We start from the raw sequence: 18,224 nt of genomic DNA on the forward strand, positions 1-18,224 counted from the left end.
GGGAGGGAGACGCAAGAGGGAAGAGATATGGGAACATATGTATATGTATAACTGATTCACTTTGTTGTAAAGCAGAAACTAACACACCATTGTAAAGCAATTATACTCCAATAAAGATGTTAAAAAAAAAACGAAAACAAAATGCATTATGTTGCTGAATGACACCTTCCTGCACTGTTCTCTGTGCATTTCTGCTTTTTTTTTTTTTTTCGGCTGCGCCGCATCGCTTGCGGGATCTTACTTCCCCGAACAGGGATTGAACCCGGGACCAAAGAAGTGAAAGCACTGAGTCCTAACCACTGGACCGCCAGGGAATTCCGTCTCTGTGCATTTCATGTGTTAGTTATGTGTCTTCAGGTCAGGCACAGACCCTCTGCGGGCCAAGAGCTGGATTCCTCATGGTGCTCAGAGCAGAGCTGGGTGGTATAGGGCCTCGGTGAACATTTTCGGACATGAGTGGAACTCTTTTTTCCAAAGGCCTTCGAGGTAGGATTTCTGACAAAGCTGACATCTAGACATCACATTTTAGGAAAAGAGTGAGGAAAGGCAGGTCTCTAAGATCTCCTTTAAGTGCCTTTAACCCCCGGAGGAGCTGTTTGGGATAGAAACCGCCAGCCTGAACCTCCAGCTGCTCCTGGATGAGCTGAACCCCCCAACAGTTTAGGGGGCATGTGGCATCCACTGCTTGTCAACGGGGAAAGAGGCCAAAGCCTATGACTTGAACCCCAAAAGCCTTTGTCTCAGCAGGTAACTCTAATCTCCTTCATAGAGAACACCGGGGGACTATAGGTATTTACCACCTCCACTTCCTGACCCTCAAACAAATGTCCATCCCTCCACCTGTGCTCTAACTCCTCTCTCTTCACTCATCTTAAATACTGGAGAAACATGGGACCCCCAAGAGCTCACCTCCCCCACTTCCAGTAGGCTATCAATTCCTGTTGCCCCCTCCTCTACAGCATTCCCTGACCATCTCCTCTCATCCCCACTGCCCGATCCATGGAACAGTCCTTTATAGCTGGTCCTGCCCCCTCCAGTCTATTGTCCGCTCAGCAGCTCTGTCCACGCCACCCTTCTGCTTCAAACCACCCATGTGCCCTCTGCCCACAGGAGAAGCATCCAAAGAGCTCAGGCTGGCACAGGGGGCCCCCTCATGATTTAGCCTCACCTCCCTTTCCAATGATTTATCCAACCATTCTCCATCTTCTCAACCTACTGGTTCCTGTTCAAACTTATCTTTTATGAAGGCTTCCTTGATTCTCAGCCATTCAATGTAACCAGGTATTTACTGAGTGCGTACTATGTACCAGGGGACACCATGAGGGGGTTGTATGACATGGTGTCAGCTCTCATGGTGTCAGGTGCTTGATGTCTGGGGTGGGGGGAGTGTCAGACAATGACAAATCTATGACTGCGATGAGTGGTTATAATAGAGGGCTGTGACCTCAGCAGAAAGGTCAGGGAAGGATCCTCTGCAGAAGTCACGGTGATACCGCAATCTGCAGGATGAGAAGCACTTAAATAGGGAAAATAGAGTGTGGAAAGCTGCCTCCCAGATAAAGTCAAGGATAGCACAGGCAAAGGCCCTGTGGCAGGTGGGAACACGGTGGACATAGGAACTAAGAGAAGGCCAGAGTGGCCAGGATAGGAGCTTGGCAATGAAAATGGAGAGGGGGCAGGGGCCAGACCACACCAGGTTCTTGAAGGTAAGGAGTTTTATCTTTATACCAAGAGCAGTGGGGAACGATTCAAGTGTTTGGATGTGTGTATGTGATGTATGATGTATGTATGTATGTGTGTGTGTGCATGTACAAGCATGTGTGACTGATCAGATTTCCATTTTGAAAAGGCCACAGGATAGACCAGAGGTCAGCAAATGTTTTCTGTAAAGGGCCAGAAAGTATATATTGCAGGGTTCACAGCCAGGAAGCAAAATCGAGGCTATGATGTAGACGCTTATATAGTAAGAGAAAAAACAAATTTCTACAAACTTTCTGAGGAAACTCAAAATATAATAGTAATCGAGTACAATTTAATGTAAATAGATCTATTAATGAGAAGAATGGACTTATTTTTTAGAGGGATAACATTTTGCTTAATTGGGTTCAAAGTCAGTGCCCCGTATCATCAAATGTTTACATGCACAAACCATTTTTAGCTCACGGGCTGTACAAAATCAGGCAGTGGCTGGATTTGGCCCATGGACCATAGTTTGTGGACCCCTGGTCAGAACGGACTGGAGGAGGGTGAGTGAGGATATGGGGAGCGGGACTCAACTTAGCGATGGCCCAGGCCAGGCAGTTTGGATGTGGGTGGTGATGGAGGGGCATGTGGGGGTGAAGGTGATAGGACTTAGTGATGAGATGGGCAGGGGGGTGTGGGAGGGAGGAGTGTCAAGATGATGCCTAGATTCGCATCTGTGAAGACGGAGCACCACGAAAGCTGTTTCACTTTGAGACCTACAACAGGAGCTGTCACAGAGGCAGCTGGACCGAGGGCTCCAAGGCTCAAGAGAGGTTGCTGAGTCGCCTGACACAGGCAGTAAGTGAAGGCAGGGATGGGAGGAAGACTGCCTGGAGGGCAAGTGAGAATGGCAGGACTCAGGCTGCGTGTCTTTATTACACCACTTAGAGCACTGGTCCCAGCTGCTCTATCTGCATCCACCATCAAACTGGGACCTCTTCCAAGGAGTGCCTCATCAACTCTGTCTACTGCGGTCAGCATAATACAGGGCACCCACTGGGTGCTAAGGACACAAAAGAGGGAGAGAAAGAGAGAGGAAGGGGAGACCTTTTGCTTCCACAGGCTCACATGGAGAAGACCCCCCCCCCTCAATTCACAATGGAAGCCCACTTCCCATTCCTACCCTAAGGGCTGACCATTTCCCTGGCTAACCTTCCACAGGAGCTGCTTTCCATAGGGGTCATGGGACCTTCCCCAAACACTTAAAATCATTCAAGTGTGTGCGCGCGCACACACACGTACACACAAACCTCCTCCCCACCAACCCTTGCCACGTGATTTGTGGTGATGATGTATTGACAACACGCCCATCAGCTGTCAGTTCAACATGTCTAAATATTATGTTCCCTCACCCAGAACATCATTTTTTTTTAATGAAAAAAAAAGTTAAGTGGCAATCCCACTCATAACAAGGAGGGCAGAAGGGAAAAAAAGCCACAGGTTAAAGAAAATCCATTTTTCTTTTTTTTCCCCTTTCTTTTTTTTCTCTTTCCTTGTCCTGAGCAGAAGAGTGAGAAGCTCATGGCGGCTTCTCTCCAACGGCCCTGGCACGAGGAGGTCAGTGCTGACATGGAGAGTGACCCGCCCCGGCGGCCGTGGGTGTGTTTGCCTGACGTCAGTGGAGTTCAGAGCAGACCCGTCCCCCGGGGCCACAGCCACGAATCCTCTGGCCCACGTGGAGTCTCTGGTAGGGACATTGAGGAGTTCATGCGAGGGGGTGCCTGTCCTCATGGCCAACAGTAACATTCTGGAAAGCACTGGACAAAGCACCGACACCCACTATCTTACTCTGTCCCCACAACAAGCCGGTGAGGTCAGAATTGTTTTCTCCATTTGAAAGATGAGGAAATTCACATGCAGGGGACGATGCACTCAAGGCCACACAATTGTGACAAAGGGTTAAACCTCCAGCCCTCTGATGCCAGGGTGAGGCTTCTCTGATACCGTGCGGTGTCCTTCATTCGCCCGTCGCAGATCTGAGTAGCATGAAGCTACTTCCCCCTAGTTGGACCCCTGCAGCGCTCTCCACGTTCTGAAGGGTCAAGGAGAGCTGGCATACACTCTGGTATAGACACGTCCTGGCCATCAGCTGTAGGCAGCCTTCAACCCTCTAGCATATAGCTGTGAACTTGGAAGTATGAGAAAGAATCTGATGCACTTTACACCAAAAACGCTTTCTCTTTCCAGGTTTAAAGGGCTAGCTTCAGCTCTCTGGAAATTTTTTTTTTTTTTTTTTTTTTTTTTGTGGTATGCGGGCCTCCCTCTGCTGTGGCCTCTCCCGTTGCGGAGCACAGGCTCCGGACGCGCAGGCCCAGCGGCCACGGCTCACGGGCCCAGCCGCTCCGCGGCACGTGGGATCCTCCCAGACCGGGGCGCGAACCCGGTTTCCCTGCATCGGCAGGCGGACGCGCAACCACTGCGCCACCAGGGAAGCCCTGGAAATTTTTTTTTTTTTTTTAACTCATCAGGAACTTTTCTCACTGGAGAGAAACACATGGATTATGTGGCAGGAGTTTTCCTCACAGAAACACCCAAAGTACTGGGCTCTGGAGTCAGAAGACCAGAGTTAAAAATCATCATGTTCCACCAGCAAAGTGAGAACAGGGCAGGCTGATCTAATCTTTGGAGCCTCAGTATTGACATCTGTCAAAGAGGAATAACAACACCTAATTATTCCAGGTTTTTGGTGAAGATTAAACAGGAGAATGTTCAGGACATGCGTGGTGCCCAGGGAGAACTCACAAAGTCTCACCGCCTGGGTGGGGTTTCTGTTGGTTTGTTTTGACTTGAGTACAGTTGACATCAAGGCTCAATGACTCAGTCATGATTGAATACATTTGGTTATTTGTTTCCTGGGCAACCTTCAGCCGTCCCTTTGTTTCAGTGAGCAGCACGGCGCTCAGGGGCAGAAATGGCTGGAAGTGGACACAGGAAGGAGGAGAGAAAACCCACAGTCGTGTGGGCCCTCCGGTGTAGGGACAGGTAACCTCACTTACCTTGACACCCTCCTGAAAGCACCACTGCATCAGAGGACGTTGCCCTTTATCCCTAAAGATCCAGCGTCACCGTGGAAAGGCTAATGTGCGTTTAGCATACTGTTCACCAGGCAGAGAAAGAAGCAGGAGGATACAGATGCCCATGTGACTTGCTCATGGGGCAGACTTGCTTCTGGGGCAGGTGGGTCCCTGAGAGAGAGGCCTGTAGATCTCCATGGGTCAGTGAGACTTGGAGGTGCCTAAGAGGGACTCAGTGTGTCCATGAGTCAGGCCAAGCTCTCTGGTGTGGTTACCGGTAACAAAGGGGGTGTTCTGCTCTCTGGGGTCTGGCTCTCAAGCTGCTCAAGACCCCAGGAGAGGGAAAAAGATGTAATTCTTGAGTGGCCACCTAAAGTTTAGGAATATCTGTGGTTATCATTAAAGCAAGAAGTTGAAAGGTGCTGCCCCAGTTACCCGGAAAGAGACATTTCATTCCCTCCATGATACCAGATAAGGAAATAATCTACTTCCCTTCCTGTTTCAAGGGGGCCCCCAGCTCTCAGACTCCAGGAAATTGGCAGTAACTCTGTCTATATCTGCCGTTTCCTTACTTTCAGTTACAGCCTCCTGGCCTGCTTAAACAACGGCCCCCTTTAAGGAACGTGGGACACGCTGTCTGGCAAGGCTGTCCCAAAGCAGGCCTGAGGCAGCCTTGGTGCCCACATCTGCCACCTGATCTGACGGGCAAACGAGACCCTTCCTGGTGGAAGCTCCGAATCACTCAGTGTCCGTGCCAGCCTCCCAGAAGTTAGGGAGAAAATGAAGCCAACCCTTAACATCTGGGGGGCACCCTCATACCCACTCTCTTTCTGTGAGGCAGCCCAGCAGGAGGCTGTACTCCCATCTTGAGCTAAGCTTTGGACGCTCTGAGGGGGGAAGAGATTTCCAAAGGACCACACGTGCCAGGAAGAAGCCAACCTGAGGGAGACAAGAGCAGAGGTCTCCGGTCCTCGGCCAAAGATACCCCCCAGAACCACAAAGGACCACCACTAAAACAAGAGCCTCCACATGACCTGAGTGTTCTCCAAAAACGCAAACAAGAAGGCAACAAGGAAATGCAAAGAAACAAACCTCTATTTATTTCTATCTCACCTATAAAAACGTCACAGCCTCTCTGAATCGCTCCCATTTGTCCTCCTCCTTCTCCCCTCCACTCTGCGTCGTCTGGACCTAAACCAAGCCTCCCCTTCTCCTCTGGATCATGTGCACATAGATTATCTCCCTCTTCATGGGACACTCACAGGAAATTTAAACATTCTCAGACGGGGTTCTTCTAAGCCCACTTCCCCTGCCCTCCACCCCCTACCCAGTTGCTGCGTATTCAGGAAATGCAAACCCAATATAAAGATAACCTGGGCCAAACAGAAAAGGAGACTGGCCCTGTGACCTTGTTGGGCAAATGACTTCCTCTCCCTGCATCTCAGACTCAGCTTCTGCAAAATGAGGAGGCTGGACCTGACGGACTGCAAGGAGGTCCCGCTGGCTCTGACCAGCGAGGGCTTAGCTGGGTGAACCTCCCAGACCCTGCCTGTCTCAGGGACACCCAGCAACCTTGAGGCAGTACGGTTTTCCGCCACTGACAGCCGATCCCTAAGGACCCTGGCCCCCTGGGGGGAAAGAACACTGGGAATCAGGACATCTGGATGTCCATCTCGGTTCTGCGTTAGTTTGGAAAAGGAACTGAGTGAGTGGGGGAGGTTATCAGGGCAGACTTAAGCTCAGTTAGAGTGTTTTAATTTTTTAAAAATAGAATAATCTAAATGACTAGTGTAATAAAGATTATGAAAATGTTTTTAGAACCAAGACCACCTAACAGCAAGAAGGAACAGTTAGTCAGTCTCCAGAGAAGCACCTGAAGACTCAGCTTAGAACCTATTTCTGTTGGCTTTTATGAGGCCATGGCAGTATATGAGTCCCGTGCCTGGGGCACCTCCTTGTTTCTCTATTCACAGTAACCCCGGCTCCCCAAACTCCTCACATACTCCCGAACATGATGTGTCCCGACTCCCTAGTTCTGGAAAGCATTTCCACATCTGCATCTGGGACAACTGCTTGTTTCACTGCGCAGGACTCAGCTGACAAGGAGGACTCAACCTGGGGTGTCGCCCATGAAGAATATTTAATCTACCAGTTGAGCTCCCCATGGGCGAGGCCAGTTGGATGGTGTAAATAATCAATCTTGGCTCACAGCTCTGAGTAACTAGAAAGGAGGAGGGACAGGAAGCATGAATCATTATCTGGAGAGAGGCCGTTAATAGACTTTGAGGTTTGCAGGCAGGGTGGGGATGGGGTGGGGTTGGGCCTGGTCCCTCAGCTAGGTCGAGAATGAGAATGTCGGTGGACATCGTCTTGGGAGTCAGCTCCCTCCCTAGTGCAGCAGCATCAATCTTCAGGCTCCTGCAAAACCCCACCCTTCTAAGTATTTGAGCCACACTTGGAAAAGGAAGACAAGTGGTTGACTTGTCTTTGCAAATTATTTGGAAATAATTTTTTGATTCTCACAGACTGAATTTTTAAAGAAAGTTGTCAATCCCTGTTCTACAAAAGTGAGTTGGTAGCATTTGCAGAGAGATTAAAAAGGCAAATGCAAATCCATTCAAGACCACCATGTTCATTGGCCATGCATGATCAGACACAGTTGGGAAACCTGGTGAAGCACAGTCAAACATTGATTGCAGGAATTGTCAGGGCACTTGATATGCCAGTGGAGGTGACTCTCTAAGAGACGCCACAGAGGCCATCTGTGGGGCTAGCAGCACTGAACTGGGTCTCGCTAGCTCAAGAGAATGCCCATCTCTAAACCTCAGTTCACACCACTTCGACACCCCCAATGTACAAGGCTCCTTTTCCAGCCACCTCACCCTACCTGCCCCACGGGGCCAGCCCCAATCTTCTTCCTAGCCTTCCCCAGGAAGTCTTCCCTGAGCACTCGAAGGCACAGTGCTGTCCCCGCTGGAAACCTATTCTGAATACCTGGCACTTAATCTTATGAAGGCGTTTTATCCTTTATGCATTTTTTGGTCATAAAGTCTTTTTAAATGAATAGACTATTTTTCAGAGTAGTTTTAGGGTCATAGCAACTCTATGCATTTTTCATAACACTTGCCCACTGTACAAAGCCCAGAGTCACTACAAATAGCAGGTGCTAAAAAAGTTGCTGCCTGATAGATAACAAATCAGGAAGTGACACAAATCTGAGTGTAATATAAAGTCACTTACTTATGAGCAGGGAGTGTGTGTTTATAAGCAGTCATGTCAGCTTTAAGAATGGAAGTCAAATGGACAGTGGAGACCACCCATCCTGCTCCTTCTGGACATGTGTCCAGCAGAGTCGGTGTGCCATCCACTGACTGGGGGGTGGGCACCACAGGGACAACTCTCCAGCAAGTGGTGTCATGAGGTTCCAGAGCTCTCATAGTTCTAAGACAGAAGGAACAGCTTGGAGGGAGGGCTGAGATGCTGAGATGCCCCATCTCTAGAGATGAACATTTCTAGAACCCATGGTTTCTAGCCTGTGCTAACACTGGCCAGACCAGTGTGTTCTGCCTTCCCTCCAATTATTTTAAAAAACACCCCAGCGGGGCTGGGAATCCCACATTGACCCTAGACTCCTGCCTCCATTTCCATCACATTTCATAAACCAGCTCTGCCAACATGAGAGCATCACTGAACAAGGGCGCGAGTCTTGAAGGGGTCTGTTCTTAGTCATGATGATATTGACTACCACGGACTGGGTGCTTGTGATGGTCCAAGCTCCTGTTACAAGCTCTATATACATACATCATCTCATTTCATCCTTGAACAGCTCTGCCTGTGGTCCCCATGTTGCAGATGAAGAAATGGAAGCTCAGAGAGACGAAGCTAGTGAGAGGCAGAGCTAGGTTCAAACTCAGCTCTTTCTCCTGCCCCCAAGCCCAAAAAGTCTAACCACTGTGCTCTGTGGCCTCCCCTCCGATGATAGGCACACAAACAGGAGACAGGAAAACTAACAGCAGGAAGGATGGGGTTGGGGGTGTGTGGAAAAGAGGCACAAGGGAAGGGAGAAGAAGGAGAGAGAGCACGCGGACAAGAGGAAGTTGGGGTCTTGTCCTCAACCTTGAGGTGCACATGGGATCTGGCTGCAGGTCCAGGAGGTCTTTGCCAAGTGGGAACGAAGTAGGAAAGTTGCTGGGGACCACGGGAGAAACAAACCACAAAATATGCAGAAGCCATTTCCTCTCTCGAGGAAGATACACAATAGATTCATAAACAAATTTTACAAAGCTGCCCAACTATTTATAGCATTCTGGTAGAAACGTATATCCTTTGTGAGCATAAAGCTAATCCCCCCCAAAATGGTTAAGTTATTCTGAGGAGAGCAAAGGTGGGAAAAGGGGATAGGGGAGGGATATACTCCTTGCCAGTCCATCACCTGCTAGCCCTGTGACTGCAGTCAGTTACGTGTCCTTTCTGAGCCTTGGTTCATTCTTCCGTGAACAAAGAATAGTAATTCCTGCCCCATGGGGCTATGGTAGAAAAGAAAGAAAACAGACCTTCTGGCAATATGGCAGATCAGATACCCTACTTGACCTTCCCAACTGAAACAACTAACATGCTGTTTAAAATTTAAAATATAAAGATTGTATACACACTGCTGAACTGGTATAAATGGAAGGATTCTTCGAAGACCAAAACCAAAACCAAAAAAGCAGGAACTTTGGGATGTAAGCTAGCAGTGAACCTGGCTTTCGCCCTGAGGGTTCCTGCCAAACCCTACAGATTCTAAGTTTCCCATGACAGCTGCACAGTGTTCAGGAAACAGGAGAAAAAGCTTAGTTCCTTCATAAAATTGGGACTTCAAAAGGCTCCACCCTCAATGAATGAGAAATAGACCTCCAACACATAAGGAGACCACAAGGAAACCTGACCTTGGGCTGGGTAGAAATCTGAACCCATAAGCTGGATTTCACACAGATTTGCAGTTTGAATTCATGCTACTTATGTAGCCAGAAAAGCTTTGGTTAGAAAATGAATTTAAAGTGATTTTTGATTGGGAGTACCCCCAGACAACAAGCAGAAGTTAATGCAAAACGTCTCTGGAAAAATTAACTTCAAGCCATACCTCAAATAGTTCACAAAGGTAAAGTTCTAAGGAAAATGAACAGCTCAAAGAAAATAACAACAACAAGGAAACAAGGCATTATGAGTACTAGCCAGCAGAAGCAACAGACGGCAGAATCAGACCTGCAAAGACTTCAGATTCTCAATTACCAGACATGAAGTTCTACAATTTCTAAATAGCAACTTCAATATGTTAAAGAAATTAAGAAGTTTGCAAATATAAGCAAGAAATAAGAGAAAATCACCAAGCAGATTTAAAAAATAATGGACCAGAACTTCTAGAAATGATAAATAAAGAAGCTGAAAGGAAAATATTTCAATGGATGGATTAAACAGCATTTGAAACACAGAATAAATTAAATGGAAGACAGGTTTGAAGAAATTATTCAGAGTTCAGAGTTCAGCATAGAGGGACAAAGAGGTGAGAAATATGGAATAGAGGTTGCGAGATACAGAGAACAGAATGAGAAGGTCCACCATATGTCTAACTGGAGTTCCAAAAGGAGCTATTAGCAAGAATGGGAAAGAGTCAATATTCAAAGAATGAAGGGTGAGAATCTTCCAGAACTGTTGAAAGACACTCATCTTTAGCTCTAGGAATACCAATGAAACCCAAACAGAATAAAGACAGAGAAATTGACACCTAGTTACATGAGAGAGAAGTGGCAGAACACCAAAGAAAGCAGCAACATCTTTAATGTAACTAGAGGGAAATGCCAGGTCACTTATAAAGGAAGACCGACAGCCAATGTCTCAACAGCAACATTCAGAGCCAGAGGTAGTGGTATAATGGTTTCAGTGACCGAAGAGAAAATATCCAGTAAAGCTACCTTTCAAAATTGAGAGCAAGGGCTTCCCTGGTGGCGTAGTGGTTGAGAGTCCGCCTGCTGATGCAGGGGACACGGGTTCATGCCCCGGTCTGGGAGGATCCCACATGCCGCGGAGCGGCGGGGCCCGTGAGCCATGGCCGCTGAGCCGCCGCGCCCGGAGCCTGTGCTCCGCAACGGGAGAGGCCACAACAGTGAGAGGCCCGTGTACCACAAAAAAAAAAAAAAAAAAAAAAAAAAAAAATGAGAGCAAAATACAGTTTCAAGCCAACAAAAAACAAACCAAACCAAAGCAAAAACAACTTGAAAGTTTACCACCAACAGACTCTCACTAAAGGATAATGCTAAAGGGGTTTATTTTAGTCAGAAGGAAAATGATCTCCAGTTCATGAAAGAATGGTGAGGAGAAAAAAAAAAAAAGAATGGTGAGAAAAGATATTGATAAGAATGTGGATACAAACACATCATATAAAACAATGATGCCTATATTGTAGGGAAAAAAACAGGACAGAATGAAAACACAGGATAACAATTGTATATAAATTGGGAGAGGTAGTGGTTAGAATTAAACCAGTTTATGGTTCTTGTATTTTTGGGGAGGCAGGTAAAGACACTAATTTTAGACTTTGTTAAGTATGCCTGTTAAAATAGATGGGCTAAACATTGAAAGAACAGATAAAGAGCACATAACTTTCAAACAAGAAGACAGAAGATGGAATGAGGAGGGAAAAACATCTCAACCAAAAAGAAGGAGCAGAAAAAAAACAAATATAAAGATGGTTGAAATGAATCCCAATTCATCAGTAAGATACACCCGTTCTAACCAAACACCCTTGCCTTAAAATATACAAAATTTGGGCTTCCCTGGTGGCGCAGTGGTTGAGAGTCTGCCTACCGATGCAGGGGACGTGGGTTTGTGCCCCAGTCCGAGATGATCCCACATGCTGCGGAGTGGCTGGGCCCCTGAGCCATGGCCGCTGAACCTGCGCGTCCGGAGCCTGAGCTCCACAATGGGAGAGGCCACAACAGCGAGAGGCCCGCGTACCGCAAAAAAAAAAAAAAAAAAAAAAAAAAAAAAAATATATATATATATATATATATATACACACACACACACAAAATTTTATACATAAGCAAAATTTTTGGCACTACAAGGAGAAATGGACAAATCCAATGGGAGATTTTTAACATGTCTCTCAATAATGTGTTACTGAGAAGATTAGTCAGACAAAAACAGACAAGGACATATTATAGATGATTTGAACAGCACAATGAACTAGCTTATTTTAATGATCATATATAGAAAACTACTATACATCTAATAATTAGAGAGTACACACTTTTTCAAGCACTCATGAAACATTTAAGAAAACAGTTGAAAAGATAAAATATTTAAAAGGAGCACACAGAAATGGTTCAGTGCTTATTTCAAACTCTCTCCAAGGATCCATACCTATTTTATCTTAAAAAAGAAAAAGACCCTGTCTTTCTTGTTCACTGATGTATCTCCAGAGTCTAGTACAGTGACTGTCACAAAGAGGGCTCTTAATATGTCCTGAAGAATGAGTGGCGAACGAAGGAGTCTCTGTTGAGGATAGTACAGGCTGAGTGAGCACTGAGGACCAACACTGGAGGTGATGAAGCCCTTTCCAACATGGAGGGGACAAGAGGACAAGGTGAGTGGTGCCAGTCTCCAGGGAGAATTTATACAAAAAAGAAAAACAGAGTCACGACAGCCATCTCCAAATCCAAAGAGAGGGTCATGTGGAAGAGTCTTTGAAAGCCCAGTCTTTGTGGGTCCACGTGGCAGACCAGAGGAGAGAAGACAGAAATTTCAGAGAGGAAGAATTTGTCCCAATATTAGGAAGAATTTTCTAACAATTCATTGCTCAACATTGGTCAGGAATTGGCCTGGCTTATCCTCTAAGGCCCTTTATGACCCTGTGTGGGACAGGAGACTGCCCAGGGCATCCTGAGAGTCCCAGACCATGAGTGGACCATCCTTCCAATTCTATCCCATCCCAGAGATTCCTTCACCCAAAACTCCCTGGATACCCGATCCCTAAAAGATCTGCCCAAGGTCCCAGATTCAGGAGGTGGTGGAGGAATAATGAGAGCTTCAGTCCCCAGAAACTTAATCCAGTGTCATTTCTGCTCCACCATCGGCCTCTCCATTAGCCGAAATGAGCACGTTTTGCCCCATTAGGCTGACATGTACTTTTTCAGTTTACCCATGTCCCAGTAAACCCCATTTTTCCAGCATATGGCAAGGGATTACAAAAGCATAGAGAATTAGTTCAAATGAAAATGCCGAAACCTTCCAGGAAAAGGGAAGCAAGCTCACCTTGGCCTCCGCAGCAGATGGTTGAGTTGGGGGCCTGGCTCTGGGGGCTTCTCCTGCAGCCGGCCAGTCATGCTGCTCTCATGCTGCTGGGCAGGTGGGAAGAGGAGGCCTAGTTCTGTGGGAAAAAGAGAAAGAAAGATCACTTCTTCATCGTTTGCTCCCAGCTCTCCATCACCAGCCTGCCAAGGACACTATCCAGAAGCCGCGGGAGCTCGCGAGGCTGGCCCCAGCCACTCTCGTGTCATTGGGGAGCAGACAGGCACAGGACAAATGTTTCCCACGCCCTCCGATGTGCCAGGCAGGGCTCTAAGGAACGAGGCTACAAAGATGAATCAGATGCAGTCCCTGCTTTCAAGCAACAGCCTAGCAAGAGAGAGAGAGAGAGAGAGAGAGAGAGAGAGAGAGAGAGAGAGAGAGGGAGAGAGAGACGTACACATGTTTCACTACAAGATAATTTGGTAAGTGCTGCGATTTCCCCAAGTTCATTCAACAGCCTACCTGTCCCACAGGGAGCAGAGGCAGCTTACAAGTGCTACAGCACAGGGCTTCTCGAGCTCTTTGTTATGAAGGACCAGTTCTTTGTTTTTGTTTTAATTTCCGATCCATCATGGATGAATACTTTTATAAAATATAAGAAAAGGAACTGGTAGAAAAATGAAATGACAAAAATATTCACACAGAGTACAAGCCTACTTCTTAATGATTCAATAGCTTACTCTGTCAAATCGGCAAGAGAGTTTCTAAGCGCTTCCTCTCAATTTCTGTACTGATCTCGTGGACTGGTAAACAGCTTGCAGACCAGCACCATTCCACAAACCACAGCTGAGAAGCATTGCTATAGGAAATGTCTGTAAACAGTGCAACCTTCCTGAGATGTCTGGCTGAGCTCTTGGTTCAGACAGGGTGGCTGGAAATAAAAATGATGTCAAATTCACCCTCTGGACTATAGTTCAGACTGTTCAGAGAGTCTCTCTCCAAGAAGGAGAGTTACAGCACGGACTTTGGGAAAGTGTGGCGGTGGGGTGTCTGAGGTGGTGGCACCAACACACTGGGTTCACGGGAACCTGGTCAGAAGTTGTGCCTGGAGCCCTGTCCTGCTCTACCTTGAACTTCCAATTGTAACTATGGCAACCCCAGCCGAAGCTACTGCCCGGAATGGGAAGAACAAAAGCGTCATCTATTAAAATGGACTGGGATGTTTCAAAAAATAAAGCATTTCCAAAATGTCAAGAGGGCTGCTGGTGTTCATTCCTACCATTTAATGTTATAAAAATGATGTTTTTTAAATTGAGAAATCTTTTGTCTGTGACAGCCAGCTCCCAAAAAAGCCTTTAAATGCCTATTGCCTTAATACTTGAGGGAGAGATTACAAGTCATTTTCCCCCATTTGAATGCTTAAGAGAAAGTGCTCATTCCTCTAAACTCTCAGCTTTTATGTAGTTCTTATTTTAAACTTTAGAAGAAGATATCTCTGTAGAAGAAAAACTTCCCTTTTCAAAGTCTTTTTTTTTTTTTTAAATGAGTACACACATATACTCTCACTCGCTGCTTCAAATGCTAAGTCATTTGCAATTTGGGAGTTTGTTGCTCATGAAATTCTAGCGATAAGCACATCATAAACATTCCTATAGCAAGGGAATGCTTTGGAAGCGATGTCTGTGATGTTACAAAGATTGTCTATCATTTATCTCTGAATGTTGGGGAAGTGAAGGTTATGGGAATAATTATTTATGTATAAATAAGTCAACAGAGTAACTGGCAACGTCAATGGCAGATCTTACCAAGAAGCTAAACCATGGCACGAGGTGGGAAACAGGGATGGACTTCCCTCAGCTTCCATGAGTGTTTCATCCTTATTCTCAACATGGGAAAATAACTCTCCAGGCTCCCCGACAGGAGCAATAGTCCTTGGAATCACTCATGGGCAAGATTAAGCTTAGACCACACAGCCAAGTTTTATATATCAGGTGCTGGGCTAGATTCTAGTGTTCTCAATATGGGTTCTTCTTCAAAAAGACCCAAGGGAGACATATAAACAGGCAATTACAATCCCCCTCTTTCCTGCAAGAAGAGTATATTGGCTGGAGTTAAGGTAAAGGAAATGAAGTTAACTGGCTCAATCCACCTATCCAACCATCCACTGGTCCATCCGTTGTTGACTGAGTGCCTAGTATATCGCAGGCAAGTGCAAAGCACTAGGCATACAACAGTTGAGACCAGTGTGGTCCCTGCCTTCATGGAGCTTATCCTCTAGTGGGGAAACCAACATTAATAAATTAGAAATAACTATAATAGCGGTGCTCTGAAGAAGTATGATTACTGCCATAACAGCATATGTCAGGGGTAGATCTAGCACAGGAAAGGGTCAGTGGTGCTTTCCTAAAGAATTAGTCTTTAATCTGAGCCCTAAGAATAAATTAGTGAAACAAAATAGGGTGGGGGCAGGAGGGAAAAGACAGAAAGAAAAGGTGTTGCCAGCACAATGAATAGGCTGTGCAAAGTTCCTGTGACAGAAGGAACATGGCTCATTCTAGCTATGAAAGGAGGCTCTTAATAAGGACCGAATCGGTTCTTGACTCACATCATGCTTCCACTGTGATGGTATTCAGACCATGCATTATAGATGTGCAGGTTTTCCCAAAAGTACCCAAGAAGTTACTTAAGGCGAGCCAGGAAAGTAAGGTGCGTGTCAGCTAATTCTCCCTCTTCCTAAGCTGGCACGAGGCATCCAACACAGGGGCCACCTTATCCTCCCTCCCATTTTATAGCAAGTTTGGGGACTCATCTATTTTTCTCTTCCACAGTGGTAACTTGGCCAAATCCAATTTGACCAGTGGTGAAAATCAGTTGGTCAGGGCTGACACAGACTGACAGTGGATGTGGGTTTGGGGATGTGAACAAGCGTTCTATTATTAAGTGATTGCTGGAGAAGCCTCGTGGTGAATATTACTCGACGGAAGGTCATACAATTTCATGCACGGAACGTGAGCTTTGGAGCCAAGCAGACCTGGGTTCAAATCGGGGCCCGCCCCTCACTGGCCATTTGGCCTGGTTCTTTCATAAAATGGAGTTAGCAGTGCCTTCCTTGCTGCGAGATCAGCAAGAGCACAGGTCCTACGCTGAGCACATTTCCTGGCTCCCAACTGGCCCTGGATAAGTGTCAGCATTACCATCACACAGCAATGTGTGGGGACAGCCATGCTCCTCCCTCAACGTGAAAATCAACAGGAATCCATGAAACAATTTCCCAGCTGGTACTGGGGCTGCAAGGGCAGCTTTGCAGGGGTGCAGGTGTCCCGATGACTCACAGTTTCTTGGTGTGTGACCTCATGGGTCCCCTGCCACTGTGCTGAGAGCTCCCGGCGGGAAGTCCCCCTGCACCAGGGCTAACGGGCACTGAGTCTCACCTCGGTGGCCCCAGGCCCACCCTCTCTGGATGCCACCCCAGGACTTACAGGGAGCTCCACCCAGGGGCTCCGGGCCGGCAGTCAGCAGACTTGGGTTCTGGTTCCACCACCCACCCAAGGGGGTTCCCTTGGACAAACAGCCAAGTTCCAGAAGGGAGAGGAGATGGAACAGCTACCACATCCTGAAGGCCTAAACACAGGCCAGGCCTGGTGCTGGGCCTTCCCAAGAAGCACCCGAATAGTCCCAACAGTCCTGCGGGGTCACTGTTGGTATCACCTTGTTATAGGTGAGGAAACTGAGGCCTGCTGGTTTGTCCCAGACCACAGAACTAAGTGACGGAACCAGAACGGGGAGCCAGAAAGCCCTTCCTCTCTACCATGGCGCTGACTTACGGGGATGGAAATCTTACTTAGGTCTCTCCCACACGACCAGTGAGGACGCAGCCCTGGAAGGCTCTGTGATTTTCCAGGGACCCACAGGCAGCAAGCCATCTGGCAAGGCCAGACTCTGTCCCATGCCCCACACGGCTGTCTGGGTCTCAGTTTCCCTTCTGCACACAGTGGTGACTAATGATGCCTTACAGACCACACTGCTGTTAGAGTTAAGGGGAGAATGACGATTTAAGAGTCTTGGGAGGGAAAAATTACTGTGGAGACATGAACATTTTAAATGGGTATTGAGAGGCTCAAACCAAAGAGGAAGGGTTCCTGTCGGCCACAGAGCAGTTGAAATGAAAACTGGACCAGGAGCAGGGTGGCAGCCAGGGGAGGGGAGGGGACACAGGAGACAAACTGCGGAGCTTCTGAAATAGGAAGCAGGACCCAATGAAGTGTGAAGAATTCCCTCCGTGCCACCCACAATAAATTAGAAATTGGCACAGATTTTTAAAAGAAGGAAAAGCAGGAGGGGGAGGAGAAGAAATTGAGGAGGAGGAGGAGGAATTAAATCTGTAGATTTAATCTAAGAACATCTAAGAAACAGGGTGGAGAGTAATCAATGCAATGAGAAATCTTAGACTCCAGTCACGTGGGGGCCACTCATTCTGTCAAACAAGTTCTCCTGCACAGAGATGATGGTGACACAGAAGAAGATCTAATTTTCAAGTGAGACACATTCTATCAACAGATGGGGAGGCCTGGAAGCTCTTCCAGTGTGGCGAAAACTCCCATTCTCTCTCCAACCACCTCTCGTCTTCTGTAGATGCCCCACTCTTACTACCTCCGTGGAGGTTGAGAAAAGAATAATTTATAGGCACTAGAAGAGGGCATTCCTGCTCAGACCGTTATGAGAGATAGGTGGCCACTTCATCAGGTCTTCATGCCCCTGGCTATCCCAGAACACAGAAGCTGGGGTATTCGACCAATATCACAGCAGCTCAAACACTGAGAGCATTATCAGACAGACTTATCATAGGCTGACAATGGATGGCGGACCACCACCCACTCTCCAACCTCCTCAGGCCTCCTATTCCCTTGCTCACAGCTCCAGTCAGCTTGTCTTTCAGGTCTTCACACGCTCCAAGCTCTTTCTTACCCCAGAACTTTTGCACATGCTGGTCCCTCTGACTGGGATGCTATTCTCCTAGCTCCCCCCTCGTTAACGTCTGGCTAGCTTTCAAATACAGCTTCAGCGAGACTTCTTTGACTCTCCTGAAACGCAAGTGTGCAACAGCACTTATCACGGTTTTGCAATTAGTTAATTATGTGATTAACGAGGGGGCCTCCCCAGTCAGACTGTAAGCTCTCTGAGGGCATGAGTAAGTGTCTG

The 18,224-nt window shown here is 47.1% G+C and overlaps 1 protein-coding gene across 1 annotated transcript in view; it reads right to left on the bottom strand.

Annotated features, from left to right (window-relative positions):
• The window catches only part of TRERF1 (transcriptional regulating factor 1), a 309,743-nt gene that overhangs the window by 56,982 nt on the left and 234,537 nt on the right, over nt 1-18,224 (bottom strand). The window contains exon 7 of the mRNA XM_028479519.2: nt 13,050-13,164. The gene's annotated coding sequence lies outside the window, so the exon portion shown is untranslated. The remainder of the gene's footprint in view (nt 1-13,049; nt 13,165-18,224) is intronic.

Source organism: Physeter macrocephalus, chromosome 18 (assembly GCF_002837175.3).
Source record: "Physeter macrocephalus isolate SW-GA chromosome 18, ASM283717v5, whole genome shotgun sequence".
In the NCBI taxonomy this organism is placed as follows: Eukaryota; Metazoa; Chordata; class Mammalia; order Artiodactyla; family Physeteridae; genus Physeter; species Physeter macrocephalus.